The sequence below is a fragment of the Lolium rigidum genome, chromosome 6 (genome assembly GCF_022539505.1).
Source record: "Lolium rigidum isolate FL_2022 chromosome 6, APGP_CSIRO_Lrig_0.1, whole genome shotgun sequence".
Classification (NCBI taxonomy): domain Eukaryota; kingdom Viridiplantae; phylum Streptophyta; class Magnoliopsida; order Poales; family Poaceae; genus Lolium; species Lolium rigidum.
In genome coordinates, this window is record NC_061513.1 from 96,925,097 (window position 1) to 96,938,228 (window position 13,132).

The 13,132-nt window shown below is 38.7% G+C and overlaps 1 long non-coding RNA gene across 1 annotated transcript; it reads right to left on the bottom strand.

Annotated features, from left to right (window-relative positions):
* Window positions 1-9,159: 9,159 nt before the first annotated feature.
* On the bottom strand, window positions 9,160-12,805 carry LOC124666100. Its single transcript, XR_006990799.1, has 3 exons — window positions 12,751-12,805; window positions 9,323-9,382; window positions 9,160-9,235 (listed from the first exon to the last, which is right to left on the bottom strand). It is a non-coding gene; the product is annotated as an uncharacterized LOC124666100 (long non-coding RNA).
* Window positions 12,806-13,132: the final 327 nt, after the last annotated feature.

The following is a 13,132-nucleotide window of genomic DNA, read 5'->3' on the forward strand; positions in this document are numbered from 1 at the left end:
TGGTTACATGATTCCCAGCTACATAACTCATTGTTATCCTTTTTTTTGGGGGTCTGAGCAAGTGCATACAGCCATGAATAGATTTGTTTTATACAAATATCTGTTACAATAAATAAGAACAAACACATTATTGGCTTTTTCTCTGCCATCTACTAATACATCTTTTTACGCAATCAGATTTGATTTCTTTTTGAAGCGGTCGTCTCCTTTCTCTTATTTCAGTCTTGAGTTCCGTCCCTGGACTTGACTCGCTTCAGACTTCTTGTCCTTTTTTTTGTGTACCTGGTAGCAAAAGCAGTTTATATCATAATTAGTTATAGTCTTTTTTGCTTTCATATCTTTTTTTTAGTAATAAGAATTATTCGAACGTTCATTTTCTTTCTTCTTCTTCTTTCCTCTGTTCTTCTTTGGCAAATTGAAGACCAAATGCAACTTATCACATTTTTTCTTTGTGTGATTAGTAGAACCACAATGGCTGCAGGTATAGAACTTATTTTGCTTAATCCTTTCCTTTATAGTCAGTAATCTTGGGCGGCCCTTTGTATCAGCAACATCTGGGTCAAGTAATTGTATTGTCGTTCCACTTTCACCTGTAGGATCCAGATTGACTACTGTTCTTGATGAGCTGTTCTGCCCCATAGCTGACATATCATATGTGCCTGTGTCCATTTTGGCCATTTCTGCCTCAAGTCTTGGTATCTCTTGTAGCAAATATTGGTATTTTCTTTTGTTCTTAGAACCATTTGAAGCCGTGTGTCCTAACATTCTAGAAAGAACATTGAATCTTAAAACTGTGCTGTCCTCATTTAGTGGTGGAACAATATGTTTCAGAAGTTTTCTTTCTCTTTTCCGCCACCTGTCTATTATGTACTTATCTGGGATCTTGTTTACCTGCAGTTGCAACATCACTTTGAGGATATGTGAGCAAAGAAGACCATCTTTATCAAATTTGCAGCAGATGCAAGAATAGTCTTCTGTTTCTTCATTAACTTGTACTAGGTACTCTCTGTGCCTATGCTCTTTTACAGGATAATTTGCTGTCTGAAACACCCAGTACATCTTCCCTTTAACATCTTCTCTTATTTGGAGTCTTGTTACATCATTTAGGACTAGCTGGAACTTTCTAAAGATTGCTAAATTGTACAGCTCATGTGCCTGCCGTTCAATGTAGTATTGAGTGATGAACTTTTTCTCCCTGACTTTCTTGTTAGTTGCATTATGATCCAACTCGTTTTCATTTGCATGCATGTTATCCATTATTCTTTGGTATTCTCTCAAGAAGCTTGTCATGCTAAATTGTGGTCCAACTCCCTTCTTGAACAATGCATTAGTTCCTTCGCTTCTAGCCGTTGTTTGTATGAATGGGAAGAAATGATTCTTGAAGTAAACTGGTACCCACTTCTCTCTGCTTTTCCAAAGATCTTGGAATATTTTAATATGTCCCACATTGTACTCATTTATCATTTGCTGCCATAGTGTTTCGAATTCATGCACTGTCAAGGACTTGTCAATTATATCTTGTAGTTCCTCATACGAGGCCTTCATTTGCTTGAAATACGAGTGCCTCCCTTGTCATCTATTTTCTTCTTGATATGAAACAAACAACATTTGTGTATAGCATTTGGGAAAATAGATGGTATTGCACTTGCCATGCCCTTGTCCTAGTCAGTTATAATTGTTTTTGGTGGCTTTCCACCCATTGCTGCTTTGAATTCCCTGAAGCACCACTGGAAACTTTCTGATGTTTCGTTGACTATGAATGCGCATGCAAATAGGTAAGTTTTTCCGTGTGGCGACACTCCAACAAATGGTGCAAAAGGGAGATTGTACTTATTTGTTAGGAATGTCGTGTCAAAGCTCACACAGTCACCACATATGTCATAATACTGTATTGCCCTTGCATCTGCCCAAAACACACTCCTGACTTTGTTTTCTTTGTCCAAGTCAAGCGAGTGATAGAATCCTGGGTTTTCAGTTCTTTTCTTTTTAAACCAGTCCAGAACTTCCATCATGTCATTGTTTGTTAATTCCCTGTTTATTGAATTGTTGTAGTTGCTGACCTTTCTCTTGTTGTATGGTAGTTGTTCCATCCCTCCTCTTATGAATGCCAAGACAGCAATCATGTCTCTAGTAGGCATGTTGCAACATTTCATTGTCCGTATCATTTCCTTTTCACCGTCAGACATGTAGATGTGTGATCTGAAAAACCTGCTTTGAGGGCTGAGTTGATGGTTGTGCAAAAGGTTTAGTCCTGTAATTTCCCAAAATCCTTTGTTCTCACTGACCACCATCTCAACTTTGCAATCACTTTTCGCTATGACCGTGCTTTGTCTTTGTGCTACAACTTGGTCAGTTTCTTGTTCATTTATTTTCCCGTACTTGTTGCACTTCATAGTGAATCTTATGACTTCATTGTTTCTTTTCTTACTTGTAGTACGGTAAGAAGAGACAATGCTTACTGAGAAGCCAGCAGTGTATGTATACTTTACGTGAGGAGGAAGAAGGAGAAGGAAGGCGACGTGGAGATCTAGTTGTTAGAAGTGGCCTGAAGGGCTAGTTCCTGGCCGAATCTGTAAGGCCCAGGAAGCTACAGCCAAAATGAAAAAAACCAAAAAAAACCCGGACTGATGGTTGTTGGGCCGGACTGAGCGGAGGTGGGGCTTTTTTGACTAAAAGGGGACTGAGGGGGAGGGGGAGGGGGAATGAATTGGGCTGGGTGAAATCTGACTTGAACCCAATTCCATTTTCAGCTAGATGATGATTAGAGAGTCCCATTAGCATATCGTCATGTTCATTTCTACTTCTATGTGCGCAGATACTCCTGTTGCCCTCACAAGTAATCATGTTGTTCAGAACTTCAACTTGACAGGCAATTGCTTATTATTTAGCATACTTTTCTATATTTTCTTTTTTAGAAATCTGTTTTCATTATTTCTTTTCCCTAGTATGTCCTTCTTTTTAATTTTTCTTCTTGAATGCAGCACCACAAATTCATCCTCTACGTAAGGTCATGTCCAGATTGAGTTTACACTTGCCTGAAAATAATGTTCCTGGTCCTTGTCGATCCGATTTGATATCTCCCATCGGTCGTTTGAATTTGTCACCTTCTCGTGGTGTCATGGTTAGTGTTCCTTTTTGCTTTCATTAATTTTATTTTTTCAATTAAGTGCATATATTCTATCATGTTGGCTCTTTTGTGTAAACATCCCAATTTGGTTTCCAACTCTTTCTATTTTTCTCCGTTTGTGTTTTCATGTATGCAGGATGCTATGAAAGTACCAGCGACTACTTCGATGCAGAATATTTTACCAAAAGCATCTGATGGAAGCAAACAAGCTCCAATCCCTGTTGGTGACACAACACCTGAAGCCATTTTGGTATTTTTCTTTTTAATTCATTCTTTATAATTATTTAAATCTTGTTCAGCCTTTTCATCATTTTTTAATTCATGTTTTTTCTGAATTTCTAGAAGGCGGATGCATCACCTGGAGTTACTATCACTGGTACATCAAGCTTCAAGGATAAGCAAAAGGAGTTAGGCTGCGAAGGGTGATGATGTTTACAACGGGACGAGTGCATCCCGGATCGTCGCATGTCAATAAACCTATGAAAATTGGAGTGGGCAGCTTGCATGTCGTTGAAGAAGGTGTGGAGGTAGTAGATGTCGATAAATTTGTTCAAAAACAGCCTGCCATAGTCAATGGTTTTGTTACTCTTCAGCCGAAGAACGATCTGGTCTTTCCTTTAGCGGATAATCCACGTTTCCCGTATCGACGATGATATCATGCATTTACGTGCAATTGTTGAGCTGGCGTACACCGATCGAATTCGAAGTATGTTTTATATCTCTCACTTTTTCTGTTTGTTCTTCTACTTCTCTCTATTTTTGTTAAGTATCTTTTTTCCTGCCTTTTCAGACCTTTGATTTGTTTCCTCACTTATCATTCATATTTGATTGTATACCTCACTTATCATTCTTCTTTTATTTTTTTTCAATTCAGGAATTATGCTCTTAAATATCATGGTGTCCACTGTAGTTTTATTTCACTTGGGCAGACGCTTATGCGTGATGGACACATTGACAACTTCTTGATCCCGTGTTTCTGTCGGAAGCTATTCGAAGACAACCATCCTTCAAAATCTGGGAGGCATTATTTCTTTTCATATGTTGGGGTATGAGCATCTACACCTTTTTTTCAATATTTTGTTGTCTCCTTATCTTTCCTTGTTTTAATCCTGTATGAAAATGCTTTTCATTCTTTTTTCGAGAAAGCATCCTTGATTTATCTAGTCCAATGCGGGAGAACATTGTCCGTACCTCATTTCTTGGTGCTGCTAGAGCCGGTAAAGGGAAAAGACTTGATTTATCGAGATAGAGTGTGTAGACTTGATTCATCTCGCTCCAAATTTTTTATACTATATCTGCTAATGTACATGTGTTTAATCTTTGTATACATATCCCATGCGGTTGTTCTTTCCCATATGTCATCTCGATCATTGGTTTTCTTTCGTGGTAGACTTCAAGTTCAAGCTTTTTGCGTTTCTTGATTCGTTCTACAGTGCAAAATCGGATTATCAGATTGCAGTTCGTGCCCCCTTAGTATGTTTTTCTTGACAAATCTATATTTATTTTCATTTTATCTACACCTAAGGTTTTTTGTTTTTCATAGTGTCTTACTATTTATTTGTCAATAACAGATTAGGAATTTTACACTTCTTTGGAAGAAGATATTCAACAGTGATGAACCTGATTTCAAGAAATTTAGTGTTATGACTCCCAACATGCCACGCCAGGGGAATGCGTAAGTTCTGTTTTAATGTTTTTTCTAGTATAGTTCATACAAGGTTTCTTTCTATAGTGTTGAATGTTGTCTTTTTTGTAACACTGGTAAGTTAATGGACACCATGCTTGGTTTTGTTCAACTTCTGCACATTTTTTTCAAAATGTGTTACATAGAATTACTAATTTTATGCCCATATTTTTTTTGGTCAGTCATGATTGTGATGTCTTTACAATGAGGTCTGTTGAAGTTTTTGATCCCACCAAGGACCTCCGCAAGGAGTTTAGTAAAGATGACGTTCTTCACTTGCGCATTCAGTATGCAAACCGTCTGTTCTTCCATAGTGGCAATACAGTTGATCATAGCATAGTTACCAACTACTATGTGAAGGTAACATTTTTTCTGCATTTTTCTTTGTCTCATTAACTTAGTGTCGATGAAGCTGATTGTACGCTTATTCATTTTTTTTTCATTTTTCTAGGAGGATTTTGTGCGTCAGCTTCGTTGATGTAGATCCTCAATTTTTGTTCTGCTCCTCATCAAGACTAATCAGTTGTGTCACGCTTTTCCTTTATGAACTATGTCATGTTTTTTTTTCCATATAATATGTGTGTTTTGAACATAGTATGTGTTGTAATTCAGCTATCATGAGCTTTGTGTAGTTCATGAACATCCTTTTTCGCTTTTTCTCTATTTTTGGCACAGATATATCTCTATTTTTTCATGTACAGGAATTATTCAAGTATGTTCTCATCAAGATCCTCCTTGCTACTTATCATATTGGTATCATGAGAAGTAGGGTCTGAGCTAGGCTCTGCTAGGTCAGTCTGAGATGCCATGAAAATGGTACTTGTATGACTCGAATCACTCTGTATGCCATCTTCCATTGTCACTTCAGAGAGATCTTTCTTTGTAAGATCACTAGTATAATTTTCATTATTTTTTTGTTTTTGTCAGGGGTGCATTTGTTCTTTTTCTGGGGTTTTTTAGGGGGTGGGTAACTCCGCCTACACCATTTCTTCCTTACTTCGTTTTTACAAGGATGGTGTAGCCGGTTCCAAGCCCGGGAAAAGGAGGAGGAAACACACTTTAGTTTTTGCTATCTTTTTTGTTGTGTTTCCATGAGATACCATGAAATTCCAGCACAACAAAACACATTTGAAGTCTATGTAGTGCACTAACTTTTCAAATCTATGACACAATATGTAACACTTATGGTGCAATTCCAGCACATTTTTGTCTCTGCCTTTTTGCAAAGCTCCCCGATATTCACGGAAATACTTTTAGTGTAGCACATCTCATTGATAGGCATATAACTCTCCACACATGGTTACATGATTCCCAGCTACATAACTCATTGTTATTCTTTTTTTTTTGGGGTCTGAGCAAGTGCATACAGCCATGAATAGATTTGTTTTATACAAATATCTGTTACAATAAATAAGAACAAACACATTATTGGCTTTTTCTCTGCCATCTACTAATACATCTTTTTACGCAATCAGATTTGATTTCTTTTTGAAGCGGTCGTCTCCTTTCTCTTATTTCAGTCTTGAGTTCTGTCCCTGGACTTGACTGCTTCAGCTTCTTGTCCTTTTTTTTGTGTACCTGGTAGCAAAAGCAGTTTATATCATAATTAGTTATAGTCTTTTTTGCTTTCATATCTTTTTTTTAGTAATAAGAATTATTCGAACCTTCATTTTCTTTCTTCTTCTTCTTTCCTCTCGTTCTTCTTTGGCAAATTGAAGACCAAATGCAACTTATCACATTTTTTCTTTGTGTGATTAGTAGAACCACAATGGCTGCAGGTATAGAACTTATTTTGCTTAATCCTTTCCTTTATAGTCAGTAATCTTTGGCGGCCCTTTGTATCAGCAACATCTGGGTCAAGTAATTGTATTGTCGTTCCACTTTCACCTGTAGGATCCAGATTGACTACTGTTCTTGATGAGCTGTTCTGCCCCATAGCTGACATATCATATGTGTCTGTGTCCATTTTGGCCATTTCTGCCTCAAGTCTTGGTATCTCTTGTAGCAAATATTGGTATTTTCTTTTATTCTTAGAACCATTTGAAGCCGTGTGTCCTAACATTCTAGAAAGAACATTGAATCTTAAAACTGTGCTGTCCTCATTTAGTGGTGGAACAATATGTTTCAGAAGTTTTGTTTCTCTTTTCCGCCACCTTTCTATTATGTACTTATCTGGGATCTTGTTTACCTGCAGTTGCAACATCACTTTGAGGATATGTGAGCAAAGAAGACCATCTTTATCAAATTTGCGACGAGATGCAAGAATAGTCTTCTGTTTCTTCATTAACTTGTACTAGGTACTCTCTGTGCCTATGCTCTTTTACAGGATAATTTGCTGCCTGAAACACCCAGTACATCTTCCCTTTAACATCTTCTCTTATTTGGAGTCTTGTTACATCATTTAGGACTAGCTGGAACTTTCTAAAGATTGCTAAATTGTACGGCTCATGTGCACGCCGTTCAATGTAGTATTGAGTGATGAACTTTTTCTCCCTGACTTTCTTGTTAGTTGCATTATGATCCAACTCGTTTTCATTTGCATGCATGTTATCCATTATTCTTTGGTATTCTCTCAAGAAGCTTGTCATGCTAAATTGTGGTCCAACTCCCTTCTTGAACAATGCATTAGTTCCTTCGCTTCTAGCCGTTGTTTGTATGAATGGGAAGAAATGATTCTTGAAGTAAACTGGTACCCACTTCTCTCTGCTTTTCCAAAGATCTTGGAATATTTTAATATGTCCCACATTGTACTCATTTATCATTTGCTGCCATAGTGTTTCGAATTCATGCACTGTCAAGGACTTGTCAATTATATCTTGTAGTTCCTCATACAGGCCTTCATTTGCTTGAAATACGAGTGCCTCCCTTGTCATCTATTTTCTTCTTGATATGAAACAAACAACATTTGTGTATAGCATTTGGGAAAATAGATGGTATTGCACTTGCCATGCCCTTGTCCTGGTCAGTTATAATTGTTTTTGGTGGCTTTCCACCCATTGCTGCTTTGAATTCCCTGAAGCACCACTGGAAACTTTCTGATGTTTCGTTGACTATGAATGCGCATGCAAATAGGTAAGTTTTTCCGTGTGGCGACACTCCAACAAATGGTGCAAAAGGGAGATTGTACTTATTTGTTAGGAATGTCGTGTCAAAGCTCACACAGTCACCACATATGTCATAATACTGTATTGCCCTTGCATCTGCCCAAAACACACTCTTGACTTTGTTTTCTTTGTCCAAGTCAAGCGAGTGATAGAATCCTGGGTTTTCAGTTCTTTTCTTTTTAAACCAGTCCAGAACTTCCATCATGTCATTGTTTGTTAATTCCCTGTTTATCGAATTGCTGTAGTTGCTGACCTTTCTCTTGTTGTATGGTAGTTGTTCCATCCCTCCTCTTATGAATGCCAAGACAGCAACCATGTCTCTAGTAGGCATGTTGCAATATTTCATTGTCCGTATCATTTCCTTTTCACCGTCAGACATGTAGATGTGTGATCTGAAAAACCTGCTTTGAGGGCTGAGTTGATGGTTGTGCAAAAGGTTTAGTCCTGTAATTTCCCAAAATCCTTTGTTCTCACTGACCACCATCTCAACTTTGCAATCACTTTTCGCTATGACCGTGCTTTGTCTCTGTGCTACAACTTGCTCAGTTTCTTGTTCATTTATTTTCCCGTACTTGTTGCACTTCATAGTGAATCTTATGACTTCATTGTTTCTTTTCTTACTTGTAGTACGGTAAGAAGAGACAATGCTTACTGAGAAGCCAGCAGTGTATGCATACAAGTTGAAGAACTTCTGAGCTTCTTCTCTTGTCTGAAAATGCATTCCCTTTTCAGGTTTTAACTGGCTGTCACTTTCATTTGGTGTATCCTCCTCCATTTCCTTTCCCTCAGCAGCTAACTCTTCATTTTGTAGGAATATGTGTATATATTCTTCAGTTATGTCCTTGCGCTGTTCTTCAGTTTGATTGGGTGAGTTGTCAGTAATCGTGCTTGTCGATGCTTGATCGTGGTAATCCTCTGACATTGGGTGCTTCATCCCATAGTTTTGCTCTGTACTTGGATTATCAGTAACCTGCATGCATGTATATTTTTATTTTTATCAGCTGTACTCTTTGAGGTTTCTTTTATTATAAAACAGAGTTTATTAATGTTAATAACCTGATCTAGGTTCATGTTGTCAAACATGTTTAAATTCCATGGATCATCAATTTCTTCTTCCAGGAACGAAGTAGATGTGTCCACCTTGTCATCCTCTGTGTCCTTGTTAGTTTGTCCCTGCATTTAATCGGTTAGCAATAATTTTAAGTACTTTATTTTTTTGTTTATAATTGGTTTGTTCGAAAATACCTGGTCACCGCTTATTTGATTCACTTCATTTTTTTTCATAGTTCCAAGAAGCAATCCTGTATATGAAAATCCTTCCTGCAATAAGATGTTATTTAATTAAGCATTGTTATGAATGGTAAGTTATTTATTTTTGCTCTTGTTTCATTTGTTTTTTCATCATACCTGATTGAAGAAGTCATCTAGCATATCATCGTTAACTGTTTGTGAGTAATTTCCTGTATCCTGCATAAGAGAAATATACATGTTTTTATTAGTAAAGTCATGAATACTGCATAACAATTTTATTTGCAAGCATAAAAGCACATCGCACTTAACATTTTCGAGCTCCCTAGTGGCTAGCCGTCTTGGTTCTGTGGCTTCTTTGTTTTTTCTGTGGCTTTAGTTATGAGTATTTTCTTTTGAAATTTTGTAATCTGCAGCCTATATGGACTGCAGATCTCATCAATTGCATTGTTAGACATATATGTCAACCATCTAAATATGGCCAGAGAACAGATGCCATAGTATCCCAAGTAAGGCAGGCATGCATTGCCAATCAACAGAACTTAACACTACCAGCCATCAGTATCTCTTCAGTTTCTCATCAGTATTCAGTTTCTTCTCATTCTTAGTCTAAGTGATTCTCGCTCATTCTCCGTTTCATTATTTCTTCAGTTTACTTGTCGCTCATTCTCCATCCCTCATTACTTGTCGCTCACTCTCTGTTTCATTCATCAGTCTTCTCGCTCATTCTCCGTTTCAGTCTAAGTTAGATTATTCACAGTGTATTTTAAGTTTCAGTTTCAGTCTTTATTCTTCAGTCATCAGTTATCGGTTCTTAGTTTAGTTTCTAGTTTAGTTTCTCAGTCCTATCAGTTGCTCAGTATCTCTGATTGGCTTTTATTTGCTCTATCCTCAGATTGATCCTTCTTCATTCTTCAGTTTCTCAGTCTCAGGATTCTCTATCTCTCATTCTCCGTCGCTCATTATCTGTCACTCTTTCTTCAGTATTTTCTTCAGTCAATCAGTTAAAGCTCAGTCTTTACTTCAGTTTATATCTGTCTCAGTTATCGTTATCGGTTCTTAGTTTAGTTTCTAGTTTAGTTTCTTAGTCCTGTCAGTTGCTCAGTATCCTGATTGGCTTTTATTTGGTCGCCCTTGGCAATATGACAAAAGAGCAAGCCATGATGGCTACACAAATGCCTATAGCTTCAAGGTCGGCGACAAGACTTTCATCCTACGCCCTATGACTCCTAGCCAAGTAATTGCGGACAATGCAAAGGCTTTAGCGAGGGCTAAGGAAGCTACCATCACTAGTGAGATGAGTGGTGAGAGAGTGACCCACCAAAAGGAAAGTGAGTGCCACAAGCCATATATGCTTTTTCTTGCAATTCCATTGGGTTGGTGTATCGGGCCAACGAAGAACAACCGGTTGTGTATGTGTGTTGCGTTTGTATCTTCGATCCACCCCGAAATCCACCCGTGTTCTTCGTGTTCATCCACCTCCCCCATGAATCCCATCCAAATCCGTGAAGATCGGGCACATCCAAGGACTTAGTCCTCATCATATGGTATAAGAGCTCTTTGGTTGCCACGGATTTGACCCCCAAGCTTAGTTTTCTTGCAATTCCATTGAGTTGGTGTATCGGGCCAACGAAGAACAACCAGTTGTGTGTGTGTGTTGCGTTTGTATCTTCGATCCACCCCGAAATCCACCCGTGTTCTTCGTGTTCATCCACCTCCCCCACGAATCCCATCCAAATCTGTGAAGATCGGGCACATCCAAGGACTTAGTCCTCATCATATGGTATCAGAGCTCTTTGGTTGCCAAATTCTCTCGGTCCTTTGCTTCAGTTTTTTTAGTGTTTCTTCATTCTTGATTTGTCGCCTCCGTCACTCATTTCTTGACTTGCTATCAGTCTTAAATTATTTAGCTCAGTCATCCAATCTTTCTTCAGTAATTCATTCTCTCATTAGCTAAGCTTTCTTCAGTTTTTATTCAGTAGTTTTTTCTTAAATCGTAATGCTACTGATTATGCTAGGATTAATCTCATTCATTGTGTTTGATTTGCTTGTTACCTTAGTTTTCACATTCTTAGAAGTTTTCGCTCCCGCAAGCCCTATTCTCTGTTTTGTCAGTTCCCTTCTTTTTCCTAGTTGTATCCGTGTTCCACCAAGCAAAGTAGGTCATACTAGTATCCACTGTACTTCTAGCCCATGTCTGCATGGTGATATAGCCTTTTATTTCATCATTATTGCTCAGTTTCTTTCTTCAGTATTTAGTCTTATTTCATCATTCTTGCTACTTTATTCTAACTACTTTATTCTTTGCAGTGGCAGAAGGAGTACTCCCAGGCACATAAGAAGATAACTTGAATAGGTCCCAGTGCCTTGCTCCTAGTCTAGCTAGTAGCCGTTGTTTTGACCTTGCGGCGCGACGCGACAGGTCATTCACTAGTTTTTGTTCTCAACTGATTCTCCAAAGCTTAGTCTTGTTAGCTTCTGTTTTTGTTGGAACATCAGTCTTTTCCTGTGATTTATACTGTCTGCTATAATGTTTGTTATTCTTTGCAGGAGGAATGACCAGTGGGTGACGCTCCTCGTGCTGGTGGTGGCGGTGGTGGGTACTGCTGGTGTTGCGGGGGCGGTGGTTTTTTCGTATTGGTGGTGCAGGTGATGGTTTTAGTACTAGTAGCCATCAGTACATGTGTGGTAGGTACAGTCCAAGCTAACTATATCTTTTTTACTCCGGAAAATGCATCAGGTTTTTATCTCTGTTCGTTTTGCGGATCGTCAGCTAACAAATGACCACGGGATGCACAACCACACCAAGCTCAAGTACGACTCCATGCATGGCCACTGGATGCAGAACGACATCAAGCTCAAGAATGACAAGACTCTTTTCTTGGGTTGGAAGAAAGTTGATTTTCTTCAGTGTCAGGTACTCCTACGTTACAGGTTCTTCTTTTCGAACAGTAATTGTTGCTTTCACTAGAGCTTGTCCAGCAATCTGGGTGCTAATTTGCTTAATTATTTGTAAATCTATGCTTCTCATTTGTCAGTAGTTGTTGCTGGTACTGCTGTGCACTCATGAAAGTTTGGAAATAGTCGGAGTTAACTCTGTTTTTTTGCCATGTCATGACTTCCCTACGTATGCTTGTCAGTTGCTTTTTGCGAGAGTTTTGTCCAGCAATCTGGTGCTAAATTGAAACTGTAGCAGGCGTTTTACAAGAACTTAGTTTCATTTACAGCTTTACATTGTATCACTTGCATGTTTTCTTCCAAGGGTCTGATTTAGTTCTCCTTCATTGAAGCGTTAAGGGTTTTTGAACTTCCATGACTAATCTAGGTGTCGAACAGTTTGTCATTTTGCATTTGTGGCAACTGGATACTTTTTTTTCGACAACCAGTGTGGTCAAAGCTTAGTTTCAATTTTAGACTATATGATCTGACTTTTTTCTGAAACATGCTGCTGGAGCTAGAACCAATTTGAGCAAGGCAGTTTCTGTTTTTGGTCAGGTACATGATGTAGATCAACAAGGACATGATGTAGATCAACAAGGATAGCTATAGTAAAAAACCAGATGGATGAGGAGGAGGTGGAGACATACCTGTGCTGAGACGGGAGGGGCCTTCCCAGCAGCATCCATGTCCACGTAGGTGCTTCCTTCGTTGCCATCCATGATCTCTCTTGATCTTTGCCCTCTATTTTTCGAGATCCCTTTTTTCCCCTTCTGTTTTCTGATCTCGTTTCCCGGCAATCGGCAACACTGTGTTGCAGCTACTTTACGTGAGGAGGAAGAAGGAGAAGGAAGGCGACGTGGAGATCTAGTTGTTAGAAGTGGCCTGAAGGGCTAGTTCCTGGCCGAATCTGTAAGGCCCAGGAAGCTACAGCCAAAATGAAAAAAACCAGAAAAAACCTGGACTGATGGTTGTTGGGCCGGACTGAGCGGAGGTGGGGCTTTTTTTTTGACTAAAAGGGGACTGAGGGGG